The 17,772-nt window shown below is 40.3% G+C and overlaps 1 long non-coding RNA gene across 1 annotated transcript in view; it reads left to right on the top strand.

Moving 5' to 3' along the window:
* The first annotated feature begins 508 nt into the window (after nt 1-508).
* The window catches only part of LOC125160635 (uncharacterized), a 43,340-nt gene continuing 26,076 nt past the window's right edge, over nt 509-17,772 (top strand). Inside the window, exons 1-3 of the long non-coding RNA XR_007150322.1 lie at nt 509-819; nt 9,393-9,545; nt 12,453-12,561. This is a non-coding gene — a long non-coding RNA (uncharacterized LOC125160635). The remainder of the gene's footprint in view (nt 820-9,392; nt 9,546-12,452; nt 12,562-17,772) is intronic.

Below are 17,772 nucleotides of genomic sequence, written 5' to 3'. Positions count from 1 at the left end.
TTTGGAAATGTTAAAATACTACAAACGTAAATGTATTCAGCCCCATTGCAATGCATGTAATTTCCATAGCTTTATTAGAAATCTTGCCTTTGCAGTGGTTTGGCGATAGGTTATAAATATAGTAGGAATGAGTCAGCATGCAAATCCCTTCTGTGAAAAAACAATTTGAAAGGTTTTATAGCCCAAAGCTGTTTATTATATTGTAAGAATAGTAATGCAAGTTTGTGTTTGGAACCTGCTGAGAGGAGATTTCTCAGGACATCCTGTTTATAAAACAGCAAGGGAAAAAAAATTCAGCAAATTAAAAAAAAGAAAAAAGAAAATAACAACATTTGATTTATGTAAGGTCACAGAAATAGTAGGTCCCAAATAAAGCAATTTTTAATTGATGGACTTTTCTCTGCACACATTAAGGGTCATGAGAGAGATGAAAAATACACCCCACTGAGAAAAGGAGAGCAGCGTTAGCCTGGCAACTTTGAATCCTGGAGGCAGAGAGGTAACTATCTCTGGAGATGAGAGGAGATAAGGTTACAAAAGCAAAGACAGAAGAGGCAGAACGACCGAATTGTCAGGATCGGCTACAGTCCGCCGACCTGAGGAAGGGGTGTCAGCAAAGCAGACCACCAAGGGACAAAGAAGCTGAGGCCAGCACGTAAGCCGCGGAAAGGATGGAGATGTAAGAGTCCCAAGTAGGGAAAACAACTCAGGAAAGGCGGGAGCAAGAACAGATGGCTGGATTTGGGAGTCAGAGCTCACTGGAGCCTTGAGGAGACCAGCTCAGGACCCGGTGGGATACCAAAACCAGGCTGCAGGGAGGTAAGGAGTGAGTAGATGATGATGACGTGGAAACTGCAGACACACACAGTGTTCACAAGGGATGGGGGGGACTTGTTGGCTTGAGTACAGATGCATCAATAGGCAGAATCTCTTAGGATAGAAAAGAGCTGGGGGGTGGGGGGTTTGAACCAGTGAAGAGAGCAAAACCAAAGACGTAGGAGACAGAAGTGAGTCCTGATGGGAAGGAGTTCTGGCAGGGTGTCGAGGAAATGGGCTCAAGGACATGGGCCAGGGAACTAGCTCTGGAAAGAGGTAAAGCATTTAGGCAGAAAGAAAGGGCAGCATCTGTAAAGATGAAGAGATAATCTACAGAGCAGAAGAAAAGAAGCCTGGGGGGCCTGGCTGGCTCATTCAGTTTAAGCATCCATCAAACTTCAGCTCAGGTCAGGTCATGATCTCTCAGTCTGTGAGTTCGAGCCCCGAGTCGGGCTCTGTGCAGACAGCTCAGAGCCTGGAGCCTGCTTCCGATTCTGTCTCTCTCTCTCTCTCTCTCTCTCTCTCTCTCTCTCTCTCTCTGCCCTCCCCTGCTCATTCTCTGTCTCTCTGTCTCTCTCTTTCTCAAAAATAAGTAAACATTAAAAAAAAATTTTTTTTAAGGAAAAAAAAGGAAGGAAAAAGAAGTGGGTGGAACTGAGGCCCAAAGACCTTCAATGGCTTCATAAAACCAAGGGGCAAACTCAGCTTCTGATTTTTCTTAAATGTATGAATTCATTATAAAAACATATTATCGTTTCTTTGTGAGCTTCCAAAGCATCTGTGTGTATGTTATGTTGTGAGGGAGCCAAATACTATAAAAGATCCCAAACTGTCTAAACATGTGTGCTTGCAGCCTGGCAAACACGTGCGCGTGCACACACGCACATGCACAGCAGAAATGCAAGCCCATTCCCAAACCAGGTGTCATTGTTTATTACATGGCTCACAGTACCCACCTATGACTTTTTCCCAATTTCCCCCTTCCTCTTTAGAAAGGCTCTTTCTGTAAAACCCCTACCCATCTCAAGCAGAAAGGAGCTGAGTACCCCCCTCACCATCCAGAATGCATGTGAGGGCATAAACATCAGCCAGGAGTGCCTGTATGCATATCCAGGGCACATCGGCACAGGCCTGGGAATGATCCTTTTAGATAAAATGAATTATGGAAGGCCAGAAATTTTTAAAGAATTTGAGAAAAACAATGTTACAAAAGGAGGGGAGGGACAAGTCTATTTCCTGAAATGGAAGAATTCATGTTCCTGTTTGTCTGATTATGTGAAGAAAAGAGACTGTGTGAACATGGCCAGAAGGATGTGGGGGGATACTATTTCAGGATTCCGATGAAAAAAATTGACGAAGTCATTCTTTTATATGAAGAGGAAATTGGAGAGGATTGTAAGGGAATTTAAGAGAATACCAAAAGATCTTAAAAGGAAGAAAAAAATTAATAAGCAGGAAATAAAATAGTGACATGGTGGGCACAGAAAATTATTTAGGGAAGGAAAAATCAAAAGTGTGATCAAAAAAGGTAACCAGAACTCACAGAGCTATTTTGAGAGTGAAAACCAAGTGAAAAATGTCAAGTATAAGATTATTCTTATTTGACATTTTTATATAGCAGCAACTTATAAAAACATCAAACACTGACATAAGCCTTCCTCTAGCATTTTAACACATCATTATATTGTTAACAATGTCAAACGAATGTAGCCATTCATGTGACTTTTAATAGATTACTTTTATCATAAAAATGTCATTTTTAGGATAATCTGCATTCTCACATTTTTTTTATATTCAGCTGTGGTCTTAAAATGTCAAGTATAGAAGATATCTGTGTCTGCAATTCTTGGGAGTCTTACCACAGATCTTGAGAATATCAGTATAAAATAAGCCTTAATTTGATATGGCCGCTGCGCTCGATTCATCTTTTCTGCAATTTTTTTCCTTTTAAAAATAATTACAAAGCACATGCATTAGGTAAAGATAAAATTATGAGTTAAAGCCATAATAGGCAGGAAATTTATAGGGAAGTCTGCTTTGGCCCTCATGAAAGGCATCCTATAACATGTTCAATCACTCGGGGTCGCATTCCCATAGGCATGATTATAGACTAGAGATTCTGGCCTGCCTACTCAGTTAGCAATGATGCTAACCACCAATCACTTCACTTTCAGGGGCTAACATGTGCCAAATGTCCAATCAGGTTTCTTTGGCTGTTCCTCTTAAATGTGAGGAAAACAAAGCAATTAACTAATACATCAAAGATCAGGCAAGTCAGGCACAGAAGAGGAATTAGAACTCAAAGTCAATAGTCTCATGTGGGAATTAGCAAACTTTTCTTGTAAAGAGCCAAATAGTCAATATTTTAGGCAGGCCACATCGCCTCTGTCACAACTACTTGACTCTTATACCATAGTGCAAAAGCCAGCAGGCAGCACATAAAAACTGGGTCTGGCTGTGTACCAACAAAACTTTATTTACAAAAATGGGATCTGGACTGGATTCGGGCCCTCTAGCCATAGTTTGCCAACCCCTGATCTAGTGGATCAGCGCACACGATCTGTCAAAAATTACAGCTCAAACGCTAGCAAACACTAATTTTATCCAGATTGAATAATAATATCTAACAGTAGTGCAATCTTACCAGATGCCATGCACCATACTTTTATACAATTTATCTCATTTTCTATCCCACTCGGTAAGTACTGTCATATCTTCATTTTCAGATGAGGAAACTCAAGCTCAGACAGGTATGTGAGTTACTGAAGGTAACTCAGCTTAAAGTAAAGGAGACAGAAATTGAAACTAGGCTTCTGGATCAAAGCCTCTCATCTTAACCACTGCCTTGATGTTCTATGTATGTCATTTATGGATGCTAAGAAAACATGAAGCCATAAAAATCTGGGCATTTTCTTGAAAAAGTTATCTGTACTCTTTAAACTTACAGAACTAGACAGAAAACATTCCTTGTAGCTAGGCATCCCAAGCAGGTCCCATTTTGACCTATCTAATTGTGAGTGCACTGTTGCAAACCCACCATCCCCACACTGGAGAACAAGACCCACAACCTGAATTCTCCAGGCAGCTGATGCCCAGGACATTAGATGCTCACAGCTGTCACAGAGAAATGATCCTGGATTAGGGCAGCAAGAAGAAACATGGTAGATGAGTTTAAATCACGGGCTAAAAAGGAAAGAATCAACCCTGTTATGGCCACCTGCAGACAGGCTTACACCCTGGACTTCACAACCCATCCTCTGTCACTTCACAGCCCCACTGAGAATAAAAGAAAAACAAGCTTTTGACATAAATGAGAATGAAGATATGATGTTTTCTAACATCTGTTGTTTGCATGGCACATTCTCAACTCACAGCATCCTCTAAAGTAGGCAAGTATTATTTTATCTTCATCTCACAGATGAAGAGGGGTCACTGAGATGCAATAAATTGTTAAGGCCACATAATAAGGAAAGACTCAATGCCTGGTCTTCTTAGCAAGCCTTGGGGCCTCTTCCCCTCTCATCCAGGCTGTCTTTGAACCTTCTGAAATGACTCACAGAGTGATGGTTTGAAAAAGGAAGCCACTGTCAAAAGTCAAACACATTACACAAACATGGATTTTGTTGTTCAACTGAGGACACTGGAAAAGACAGCCAGGATAACCCAAATTTTAAAGGATGTCCCATATTTGGTTACTTTCACACATACTACTTATAAAAATAAATAATAGAGGGGGGATCTTTGTTAAAATTTAGCCCCAGAGGTCCAGAACTTACAGGATCTGTTCTCAACTGTCTCCACCCAGAAGTACTTCCTCAGGGAGCTTTGGCTGCCTTTGGCCATATCACATCCAAGCCAATTCTGGATGTGGATGTCACAGGAGGAGGAGGGCAGCATCCCAGCCCAGTGTCTTTTGCACCCTTTCTCACCATTGCACAATGATTGCTCTTTGCCTACCTGCCCTCTTAACTCCCTTCACTCCCAAATACAGGCAAAGAATGCAAAACATCAAAGCGAGGTCTAGGTTTTGTCAACTAGATTTGATTATTCTTTCAAACATTGAGACAAACCTCTAGTCTAAACAAACTTTGTTGGGAGCTAGGGATGAATAACTGAAGACAAAGATCATCCCCATTTATCAGAGAAAAAGTTAAAACTCTATCATTTCTCCTTAAAGCAGATACATGTGCTGTTTACACACGCACGCGCGCGCACGCACACACACACACACACACACAATTACTTTTTCTACTTTCCTTGTTGAAGAAGAAAATGTCTAATTTACATGTAGAGCCCACAAATTATAGCCATAGCAGACAAGGAAGCAGATGAAGATTGTGATTGATATTCCAAAATCTCCATCCTGATTTCCCCATCCTCAGAATTAGCCACTCTATAAATCAAACGGACATATGAACATCTGATGTTGAAACCAATAGGTCACATCTGTGAAAAACATCAGAAACATAAAGAACTGGATTCTTCTGTTTTCTCTGAAAAAAAAATCACCCCCTCCACTATCCCTATGACCATTTCCACCATCATACCTTAAAATATCCTGTCTCTTCTAAGAAAATACCAGTTTCCACATGTCTATTGATATTAACAATGGCCATTTCTTCTTTCCAGTTGGTTGTGCAGAAGATTAGAAATTGGCACTATTTTCCACAGTAACCCTGAATGAAACCTTGGCTCTTCTAAGTAAGAAGCTATTATTGAGGCATACACATATATATTGTCAGCCAGTGGCCTAGTAGAGATGGAAATTTCTCATTTGTTAAGGGTATTTCTGTGTCTGCTGATCTGGGTTAATGTATCTCAGAGTTGAAGATACAGACTAAATATTAGGAGCTGTTAAGAGTTGCCTTCTACTCTTCCTGGATCACCTTATGAGAATCACCTGTGGACTGTTGGCCTTGGGTCTTCTCTCTCCAAGAATATCCAAGCAGAAATACTCATGCTATTTCTCCTGTATGAGGCCAATACCTGTGACCCACCATCCCTGGAATATGTGTCCTGGGGTCTTTTCTAGGCATTTTGATGGGTTTATATTTATACAATGTTTAGAGCTAAAAGAACTTCATAGACGATCTCAACGAAATTCCTCATTTACAGCTAAGGAATATGAGCAGTGAAGAGCGTAAGTGACCTCTACAAGGTCACACACCTTGTGGACAAGCCAGCCCACTTCCATTCTTCGTCTCATCTTTGCTCTGTTTTAGTTGACTTCATCTATACACAAACAAGATCTCTTTGGTGACCCTGGCATACACGTGCTGAGTGACCAGTGAGGAAGGGAGCAGCTCCTGGCTACTGAAACACTTTAGTCTTCATGAAGCTAGCTGATCCCTACAGAGCTGATCCATGGCTCACCTTGCACTACTTGCACCAAATGACTAGAGCATGTTGCACATAGTATGAACTCAACTAAATATGTGTCCAGTGAATAATATAAGTTAATCAGCCCAGATGATAGAGCCACATGGTTTATTCTGTGGTTATAAGGAAGGAAATGCATTGCCATGTGGCATACTGTAGAAATGAACACACTTTTCCCCAAATAAGGAGGCTAGGAGACATGATCAACCATAGGGCAATGGTGGCCCTCACTCTTTTATCATATATCTAAAGGTTCATATGTTGTGGGAGAATTTAATAAGGTGCCTGGTGAATGGAACTGGGATCAAAGACATTAGAGAACCTTTAAGAGCATTCTCTTACTTTATACATTTGGGAATCAAAGACTCAGAGAACTGATGGAATTTGCCCAACTTGCCCCTGACCTCAGGCCCAGCTGTCGCCACCCCTCCAAGCTGCTTCCTCCATGCTGAGGGGATTTTGTTCCTGAAACTCAATCTCTACAACATGGAACCTTGTCTAGAGTTCAATGCTCTATACATAGCCCATCAAACATCTGCTTGCTAATTAATGAAGACTGGAAATTTAGCCCTTCAGTTTGCCCTACACCATTGGTAGGTTAAAAACCATGAGATTTTGCTGTTTGAATGCTGTTTGGGTCAGCTAAATCAAAGTGAAGATTCCTTCCATCTGGCTTAGATAGGCAATCTGACCCAACACCCCCTCTAAGACTAGCTTTGGATTCCTTTTCTTCCAGGTGGGCTGAATTTATACTTCCTCCTTTTCTCTGTTCTTACACTTTCTGGAGACTGAAAAATGGCACCTACTCTGTGGATAGTGAGAACACCCAGGCCATGATCACCATGGCTTGTCATCTTAAGTGTGTCGGTCACACCAGCTGTCTTCTCTATAAACTCTATACCCCACCCCTTCTCCATAAATATCTGTAGGTTAGACTGATCCTTCTGCTCAACAGCCCAGGGAAATGGGGATTCTTGTCCTCTTCATTAACAGCTGAAAAAACAAGAACTCTTTGTGTAGAAACATCCAGAAAGAGAAGGCATCCTCCAAGCCTGCTTCTCTCTTTATTGTGGGCAGGAGTCAAAAAGCCTCTGCTCATGCTCAAACCCAAATCCAAGGTACCATAGACCTGCCCATGCTCTCCAACACAGACCCACCCCCCCCTCAACCAGAGCTGCTATGTGTAAATTTAAGGCTTCTGGAAAAATGAAGGGATTTATCTATGTGCCTACTGCACGTGCAGGAAAATCCTTCCTCTGCAGACACCCCCTCAACCAGAGTTGCTATGTGCAAATTTAAGGCTTCTGGAAAAATGAAGGGATTTACCTATGTGCCTACTGCACATGCAGGAAAGTCCTTCCTCTGCAACCTTCTCAAATACCCATGTTTCCTGGTACTCTTTTTTTTTTTAAGTTTATTTATTTTGAGTGAGAGAGAGAGAGAAAAAGAGAGAGAATCCCAAACAGGCTCCACTCTGTCAGTGCAGAGCCCAACATGGGGCTCGAACCCACAAACTGTGAGATGACAACCTGAGCTGAAAGCAAGAGTCAGACACTTAACTGATGGAGCCACCCAGGTGCCCCTGGTAGTCTTACTACCTTCTTAGAAAGTTTCCACTGTTGAATCTACTTGACCTCGGTCCTCTATCCGAAAGGACCATCCTTTTTGACCCACATATAATAAGTGCTGCCCAGCCAGACCACCCCAATCAACCTGGAAATCCATGAAATGGCATGTTGCACCCAGATTGCTCTCACAATCTGTTTGTTCCACTTTTTAGCTGACTTTCTTAACTTAAAAAGAAAAATAGAAAAAACCCTAAAGAAATATAGTTAGATTTAACTGATATGTGGAATTTAAGAAACACAACAGATGAACATAGGGGAAGGGGAGGAAAAATAAAATAGAAACAGAGAGGGAGGGAATCCATAAGTGACTCTTAAATACAGAGAACAAACTGAGGGTTGCTGGAGGGGAGGTGGGTGGGGTTATGGGCTTAATGGATGATGGGCATTAAGGAGGCACTTTTTGGGATGAACACTGGATGTTATATGTAAGTGATAAATCACTGGGTTCTACTCCTGGAGCCAAGACTACACTGTATGTTAACTAACTTGAATTTAAAAAAATAAATTTTTTTTAAGTCAAAAAAGAAAAAAAGAAATATAGTCAAATAGAAAGAGGCATCCTCCTGTTTGAGAAAATGTCAGCAGTGTGGGGTCGGCAATATTGGCTGCAGTGCCAACTCTTTCGTGTAGTAATGAACAAACAACAAGGATAATAAGGAGGAAGAGGGTGATGACACATGGCTTCATTTACTGCATACTCATATAAGTCAAGCTACATGCTAAGTGCTTTCCACATATAATCTCATTTAGTAATATTTCCAGTGTAAGCAAACAGATCAGACTATTTTCTCTTTCTAAGACTGATTTTCAGATCTGTCTCGCTGAGTTAATAGCTAAATCACAAGGTTGCTGTGAAAATTAAATGCGATAACAGAGATAAGTGCAATTGTTAACCTCCGAAGTGATTTACAAATATCCCTTATTCTTCTTCTTACTGTTATGTTTCCATTCCTTCCAAGAACATTTGAATATACAGTCCCCAAGCCATAGCTCAGTCCTGACCAAGTAGAGATATCCTTGACAACAGACCCTGTAGCTTCAAACACAAAACAAGGCACCCAAGTACTATCTTTCAGAAACCAGCTGTGTCTTTCACAAAATTTGACAAAAGGCTCTAAACTAAGTGAACGCCAACATAAAGGTAAGAAAGTTGCTTTCTCCTTCCCCATCCCAGTAAGGCAGTGATATAGTTCAAATAATGTGCCTGCGTTTTGACACCCCCACCCCCCCCAAAGAGATGTTTCCAGGAAAGCCTTGCTCTCTGGAAATTTTCCCAGAATGAAGAGACCCCTGGAAACCCGCTCCCTCCCACAGGCCCCCTCAGGCAAGGAAGGGCATCTTAAAGGGGCTCCAGGCCCCCTTGGCTCTCTCTCTAGGCACTTGCTTCCAGAAAAGAATACTGTGGTAGAAACATACAGGTTTTTTAAAAAAATTATTTTAATGGGTGTCTTTTCTCTAGTTAGGGTGTTAAGTGTTTTCCTGGTATTTATGTAAAAAAATAATAATAATAATCCCCTGTCCCTTCAAGAACTGAATTGCACTTTCACATTTTCCACTTTCTTCTCTCAGCACTAACTTCCTGGGAAAATGCCAACAGGAATGGAGAAGCTCTTCTGCCCAAAGATACACTTGGCACTACGTCGTGTTCTCGAAAGGAGAATTCTTTGTCACATCTACACCTCTGCAACATGGGAGAGTACAGCTTTCTGATTTAAACTGCCTGTAGGTAAAACTACTCACTTTAAGACAGAAAGCTGTATGTTCTACTCCACTGGAGTTTTGAGAAGCTCTACCACTGCAGCCTTAAGACAGTGGCATTGCCAGCTGTGATAGAAAGCAAGGTGATGGAGGCACTGGCCAGTGAAGAAACTACCCCAGAGTGTGCTCCATAACCATCACACAACTGATGGGAAGCGGCAGCTCTTAGGGATTAAAAAAAGAGGGGGTGGTGGTGCTCACTAATTATCAGTTGTGTGACCTCACACCAGCTACTTAACCTCTCTGAGCCTAAAACCTATAAAATGGCAATAATGACAGTACCTACTACTAAACTCTCAGTACTACTTTCCTGTGGCTGGCTGTAACAAGTTCCTGAAGACTACGTAGCTTAAAGCAACAGAAATTTATTCTCTAACAGATCTAGAAAGCAGAAGCTCAACATCAAGATGTCAGCTGGGTTGCTTCCTCCTGTAGTCTCCAAGGGAAAATCCATTCTATGCCTTTCTTCTAGCTTCTGCTAGCTACTGGCAAGTCCTTGTGTCCCTTGACTTGTAGCTGCATCTCTCTCATCTCTGCCAAGGCCTCCGACATTCTCCCCTATGTGTCCTCTCTCCTTGTCATATCTTATAAGGACAATTGTCAATGGAATGAGGTATCCATCCTAGTCCAATATGATCTCATCTCAAGACCCTTAATTTAGTTATATCTTCCAAGACCCTTTTTCCAAACAAGGTCATACCTACAGATTCCTCGTGAACATGTCTTTTGGGGAGGCCATCATTCAGACTATTACACCCTCTTGCCAACTGAAAGAGTCAATTTAGGTCATGCAAGTCTCAAACTTTTTCTTCCTATGTGAAAAAAAACATGGGTCAGTTTCCCTGCTCCCCCACCCCCATAAATTTCTTCACTATTCCTGGTTAGTGGTCTCTCTGGTCAGACTCTTTGAAGCGATGGTAATACCTGTGTTCTTCCTGTCCTATGGCTCACTCGTTTGTAGATGGAACATGGGCATAAGTGATAGGAAGTACACAGTAAGGTTTTCGATGGAAGAGACATAAGATGGTCTTGCTCAGCCCCTCATGTTCTTGATGAAGTAAAAGAGATCTGAGAAGTGATGTGCCTTGCCCAGGTAGTATAGGTAACATGATGGCACAGCCTTCATCGAGTCAGGCACCTGTCCCCAGCCCTGCCTCTTTTTGCTGTCACCTCCAATTGTGTCACTCTTCCACTGAGCCTCACAGTTGTAAGGTCACCCTCAGCATTCTATAAGCCCACATGAGAGAAGTCAACATGTCTCACACCTTACTGTATGCTCTTGGTTAATTCTAAAGGTCACACAAATTTTAGTCCCTAAAATTAAGTCCAAAATTAAGATGTAAATAAGCCAAAGTTGGACCAGTCAACATGCCAATCAACCTTAGATTTGCTTTTCTACATTTCAGTGTATAAGGAGAAAGTTTGGAAAATGCTTTCCATCCTACATAAGGATAATAGAATCTTATAACTTCACTTAAAACTTTGATCATACAAATAATCTCTTATATTCTGAAGATTTGCCCAATATGCCTATTGTTTGGAACTCAAATAGTCTGTTCTCTAGGATTGATATTAACCATAACAAGTACATTGCCAGGCTAAAGCCTACAAAATAATACAATTACAACAAAAAGGAAATCAATATTAATATTAACAATATAAGCAACTAAACAAAGAAAAGTTAAACTGAATTAGAAAGTTAATTCTTTTATTAATTTGTCCAGAATTTCAGCTTAAGGAAAAATAGGTTTAATAAAAGGAAAATGGGAGGTAGAAGGGAGCTTTTAGGAAAGCTGATGGGGGCTTCTGGGTAGTTTCAAGGGCATTAAAGATCAATTACATTTAATTCCATTTTAAATTTATGGATTTTTTTCCAAATGAAATATTTTATAGCTTTTTACAATTTTCAGACTGCTTTCAACACAAAATCTCACTTGCGAGAGCAGCCAGATGAATGGAGATTTTATCAAGCAACCACACCAGATGAATTCCAGCAAGTGATAAATTAGCAATTGGGAAGTGGGTATTACTAGTCTCTTTCAAACCCCACCACTCTGGGTGTGGTCAGCATCATCAGCATCAACTGGGAACTTGTTAGAAATGCAGAATCTCATCTAGACCCCAGACCTAAAGAAATCAGAATCTGCCTTTTTTACTTAAAATTTTAGTTAGTTAACACACAGTGCAATATTGGTTTCAAGAGTAGAATTCAATGATTCATCACTTACATACAACACCCAGTGCTCATCACAAGTGCCCTCCTTAATACCCATCACCCATGTAGCCCAGATCCCATCACCTCCCTCCATCAACCCTTAGCTTGTTCTCTGTCATTAAGAGTCTCTCATGGTTTGTTTCCCTCTCTTCTCTTTCCCCCCTACTTCCCATATGTTCATCTGTTTTGTTTCTTAAATTCTACATATGAGTGAAATCACACAGTATTTGTCTTTCTCTGACTGATTTATTTTGCTTAGCATAATACACTCTAGTTCCATCCACATTGCTGCAATGGCAAGATTTCTTTCTTTTTGATGACTAATATTCCATTGTGTATATATACTATATCTTCTTTATCCACTCATCAGTTGATGGATGTTTGGGCTCTTTCCATAGTTTGTCTACTGTTGATAATGCTGCTATAAACATTGGGGTTCACATACCCCTTCGAATCTGTATTTTTTGTATCCTTTGGGTAAATACCTAACAGTGCAATTGCTGGATCATAGGGTAGTTCTATTTTTGGCTTTTTGAGGAAGCCCAATTCTGCTTTCCAGAGGGGCTTTACAAGTATGCATTCCCACAAACAGTGCAAGAGGGCTCCCCTTTCCCTGCATCTTCAACAACACCTGTTGTTTCTTGTGTTAATTTTAGCCACAGAATCTGCATTTTAACAATATCTCCAGAGGACTCCTATGCACATCCGCATCTGAAAAGCAGTGAACAGTGAACAGAAGTGTCTTTATGAAATAAAATAAAGTGGGTAAGCAAGGAAAAATATTTGTAAAGACTATACAATTGATTTTTAATTATACATTGATTTGCTAGCAATATTGCAAATTGAGTTAATATCTTCTTTCCCTTTATAAAACAGAGATACTAGATAAACTACAATAATTTAACAAGAAAAAAAAAGGCAAACTCAAAAGACAGAAAGGGAAATTTCTAGTTACCAAAAAACCCACAAAGGAACTCATAGCAAATGAACAAATGTCCCAGAATCCTGAGGGATAGCAGACTTGGCTGCAAGTACAAACATCAGGGTACTAGAGTTATAAAATCCTCATGAAAATCAGAGATGAGGCCTTGGACCCATATGAAATGTGATGCTAGGACACAGACTCATCCATAAGCCCTGCTCCCTTTATATGAGGGGAACGCGAGACTTCCCAAGGGGACTGGAGAAAAAGCAAAGAAGTATCAGTTGTGATGGGTCCCTAAGCCCCAGTCTGTGCCATATGTTGATATGGAGTCCAAATGAATAGTAAACTGACAAATTACTATGAAAATTCATCTTGGATAAGTGAAAATCTTGGGACACCCAGCCATTGACAAATATAAAACTTCTCTGTAAAGATAGTTCCACAAACCAGAGCATATAGGACTCACACAGACCAAAAATAATGCCAGCTGAGAATGAACCCACAAGCAAAAATTAACACCACATGAGAAAAGAATTCACTACAAGGGGACATTATCAGGTACCTTAAGCAATAGATTAGTATGCCTCAGAAAATAAGAAAATAGAACCATTCTAAAGAGACTACAGTTTTATTTAAACCTCAGATGGAAAGGCTAGCAGGTCGTTTACAGGTGAGGAAACTGAAATTCAGAGAGTCCAAGGCTTAAAGACTGAGAACTTCAATCCAGTCCCAGTGTTTTTTCTACCATATCACATTATCTCTGTTCTTAATAAATGCCAGCTAGTTGGATCATTTCTTTGATTCATGTAATATATAAGAGAAAGGAATGATTTTCCTAGATTGGGAAGGGAGAACTCTGATTCAGTTCATTTGATATTAAGCATTTTTTTAATGCAAACAAGGAAGGAAGTAGGTGGAGACATTTGTGTACTCAAAAATTCTTACTGAGAGTGAGTAACTGCACTACCATTCTTTTATTGCAGTTGGGAGATATATTATAAAGAATCTTTATGTGCACCGATTGAACAATAAACATGTACCTTTTCTCTAAAAAAAAAAATCTTACTGAGGATAAAAGGAAGTTACAACGTAAGAATTTTGAGGCATTTGGACAAAATGGGAGGTAATAGGTAAATATCCATTTGAATGTTCAGAAGACAAGGATTTATGCCTTGGCAGTTTTTTTTTTCCAAGTCAGGATGTCAGGTAATCGCTAGAACATGAGCCAAAATGAGCTTTTTCTTTTACTCCCAGAGCATCTTCATGATGTCCCTGAAAGGCTGTTTTAAGCAGCAGCGCTAACCTACAATTCTTACACAGGGTGCTAAGGAATTGGTGTACAGTCAGACAGAACAGCAAAGCCATAATTTCTCATCTCTTACCCCTTCACTAAATTACAATTAAATTCCATCATTCAAAACTGCCTGATCTTGGGCCAGATGCATATATCACAAGAAGGCATTAAAATCTGACCTTTTATATCCCCAATAAGAAATGCCATGAGTCCATCACAGAATCATAACTCCCTCTCAAATTAGAGCTGAGAAAGATCTGAACTTCAGAGGGAAACTCTTTGATTACAGGCAAATTTGAGGACTTTTCTAGTAACCTCTTAAAATTCCAAATTTTAAAGAAAAAAAGAGATGAATTTGTGCTTCAGAGAAAAAGAAATAACGAATGAGTACAAAGCAGGATGCAAAAAAAAAAATGCTACACACAAAAAGGAAAAAGGAGCACACTGAGACATCTCTTTGAATCCAGTTATAAGATTACTGGAAACTTGAAAATCAGTAACATTTCAGCAGAGGCCCTAAAACCCAAAACAATTATCCATTGGCTCTCTTTTGCTGGCTAAGATTTACATCTAGTGGCTTCATCAGTATAGCTACCATACAGACTCTGTAAAGAGTATTAAGGGACTTGGTGATTTCAGAGCTTGCTCTTAGAATATTTATCATTTTAGCTCAGTAAATAGCTAGACCTTTGCGGGTGAGGAGATAAACAGGCAACCTTATCAGTCTTGGTACTTTTAAAAGGTTTTCATTCTGCAACACACTATGAAGCACCTATCTTCCCTCTGATGCCCATCCATGCCTATACGAGTAGAAAGTAGGTATTTAGACCTTTGTCAAGAATAATCATTTAAATAAGAAAGAAAAAACTGAATAGTAAGAAGAGAGATAGAGACAGGAAGCAACCAGAGACAAAGATCCAAGAGCAACAGTGGCTCAGCTCTGCCATAGTTGGGAATGTGTGGGATGGCTGTGAGGCAATTCTAATTGAGGGGCATAGACCAAGGCCATACATAGACACCTCCCTCTCCATCCATGCAAAAAGTATACTTGGTGTCCAATGGGAGGCAATGCCAAAGTGGGATCACTTTCCTGACATCCATCCATATCTTCACTTAATAAATATTTATTGAGCTCTCACTGTGCATACATATGTGCCAGAGATATACCATGAGTACAAAGAGGAGAAAAGAGATAGTAAAATATATAACAGGTAGAAAACACAGGTAAAATAAAATATCACTAATTCAAAAGAAGAAGAAAATATGCCAATTGTGGGACTATGTAGCCCTATGAAGAAAATAATATTTGAGGTAAGCCTTGAAGAACAAGTATGATTTGGACATACAGATACACTATTGGCAATTACAGTATTCTTTTTTCTACCAAAAACAAGAGGCCAACTGAATTATTGGCCTAGATGTACTTCTCAACTTTCCCTGCATCTGCGTCTATGAGTCACCTGGGAAGAATTTTTCAAATATCAGTGCTGGTGCCCCAAAACCCAGGTACTTTAATTTAACTATTGTAAGGTGAGACCCAGACATGAGTAGTTTGGCTTTTTTGAGCGCTTCCCAGATGATTCTAAAGTACAGCTAGGGTTGAGAATCGTGAGCTAGAACAAGGCAGACATGGAGACTAATATTTGCCTTTGGAAGGTTGCACCAAAACTTTATAAGAATCCCAGTCCCCACTGTGTCATGACTCCTAGATTGACACAATTCCCTACAGGGAAGATAAAGAGATCAAAATAAAATATTGACTTCAACACAGTCACAGTCCTTGGGGAGCTTCCATTTATCAGATGAAGAGGCAGTGACACGGAAACTTTACGGACACTATTTGGTGCTCTGGTGGGCCCTCTGCCAGAAGAGCTCCCACTTGGAGGAGAGGGGTGAGGAACTGACTACATGGAATCATAAGCAGAAAAACACACAGAGTGTTCATAATGCTGCTTTTGGATATCGGTTTGAGAACAGAACTAGGAACACCTGATGGTCTCACCATTGTGATAGCCTCTGTGACAACTGAATTAAGCAAGCATGGGCTTTTCTCAATGCGAAGGCACCTTTCAAAGTTTAAATTTTAGAAGGTATCATGTTGCAAACTCCGGTGAGCCAAGTGTTTGCATTGCGCAGACCAGAGTCTTTTAAGGGTGAGGCTTACGATCATGTCTGAAAAGTGAAAATGGATTCACATAGCTTCAGACTGGTCTACTACTATAGATAAATAAAGTAACTTTTCTATGGCTAGACAACAAACCACTAAACAAAATGTCGTGGCTTCAAACAAGTTATTTTTCTCTCTCATAATTTTATGGGTTGCCTGACTTGGCTGGCTGGCTTTTCCTTGGTTCTTTCATGCAGTTGTGGGCAGATAGTGGCTGGAGTTGCTCAACTGGACTGGACATCCAAGATGGCACACTCACATGGCTGTTTAATATTGGCCAGTTTCTGGGAGCTCATCTAGAACTATTGACTGGAATACCTGCATGAGCCTTTTTAAGTGACTTGGGTTTCTCAAAGTATGATGACTGGGTTCCAAGACACAGAAAATAGAAGGTGCCAGTTTCTCAAAGTCTGGGTCCAGAAACTGGCAAATATCACTTTCACCGTATTCTGTTGATCAAAGCAGTCACAGAGTCTGCCCAAATTTGAGAAGAGACATAGACCCCATGTCTTGAGGGAGGAATGTTAAAAATTCATAGCCACCTTTATCTTCCACAACTTATGAACAGATTAGCCCTTCTTATTCTCAACACCATATATCTGGGCTTTAAATAGATATTTTTTCACTGTTCTTTGATAGCAACTTCCACAGCAAATAAAAAAGAGCAATACTATGTACAATACAAATACAAAAGAGTAATACTGTGCATTCTTCACTTCAAGCTTATCACCTGTAAGTCTGGGCTGTATTTTTTTCCCCAGTAGTCATGATGAGTCTATACTAAACCTCTCTTCTCTCTGCCTAGTACACTTGGTGAACAAAAGCATACATTTGCAAAGACAGGTGCAAAGACAGGACAAGAAGGATAATCAGTGGACGAGGGCACAGATCAGGGCCACACACAAGGGTCAAATCCAAAGCCTGAGCCTTACAGCAACTCTAGAATTTTTCCACAAATTGTGACTATTGGAATTCTGCCAACGTCAGCCCCACAGTCCATAATGATCCAGTGCTCAAGAGTTTCTGCATTGCTAAATGTTTGCAGGGCTCAGAAATCAATATCTAATCACACTTAGCTGAAGCCCAATATTCTGTACACTCAGCAGTGTACGTTTTGGTTGCTGGGTATATAAAAGTTAACATGGGAAGTGGAACATTTGTTGGAACGAGCTGCATTAAAAATATTACCACTGTGGTGCAAATCACCGTTAATGACATTTATCGAGTGCTCATTCTGCAAGGGTCTCACTCTACCAGAAGTCTTCAGATGATACAAAGGAAAGAGAAGACACTTTTTTTTTTTACCTCAGAAGCTAATGTTACTTTTTTTTTTCTCAGCCTTTCACTAGGAACCTAACAGCTAGATTACTTCTCAAAATCTCTGCCGGCTTTAAAATCTTGTTCAAAGTAATGGGAATATCAACTACACCTGCTTTCCTGGCAGGCCATTGCTAGTCTCTTCTCAGTCAGAGGAGCATGCTGAGAACCAACCATGCTTTTTTGTAAGCTCTTACAGAGGGCCCCAGGGATGGCCAAGTCCCAACTGTCTCTTCTCTGTCTCTAAGCTGCAAAATTCACATTGAATTCATA

Source organism: Prionailurus viverrinus, chromosome A2 (genome assembly GCF_022837055.1).
Source record: "Prionailurus viverrinus isolate Anna chromosome A2, UM_Priviv_1.0, whole genome shotgun sequence".
In the NCBI taxonomy this organism is placed as follows: domain Eukaryota; kingdom Metazoa; phylum Chordata; class Mammalia; order Carnivora; family Felidae; genus Prionailurus; species Prionailurus viverrinus.
This window is presented reverse-complemented; position numbering and strand designations above follow the sequence as displayed.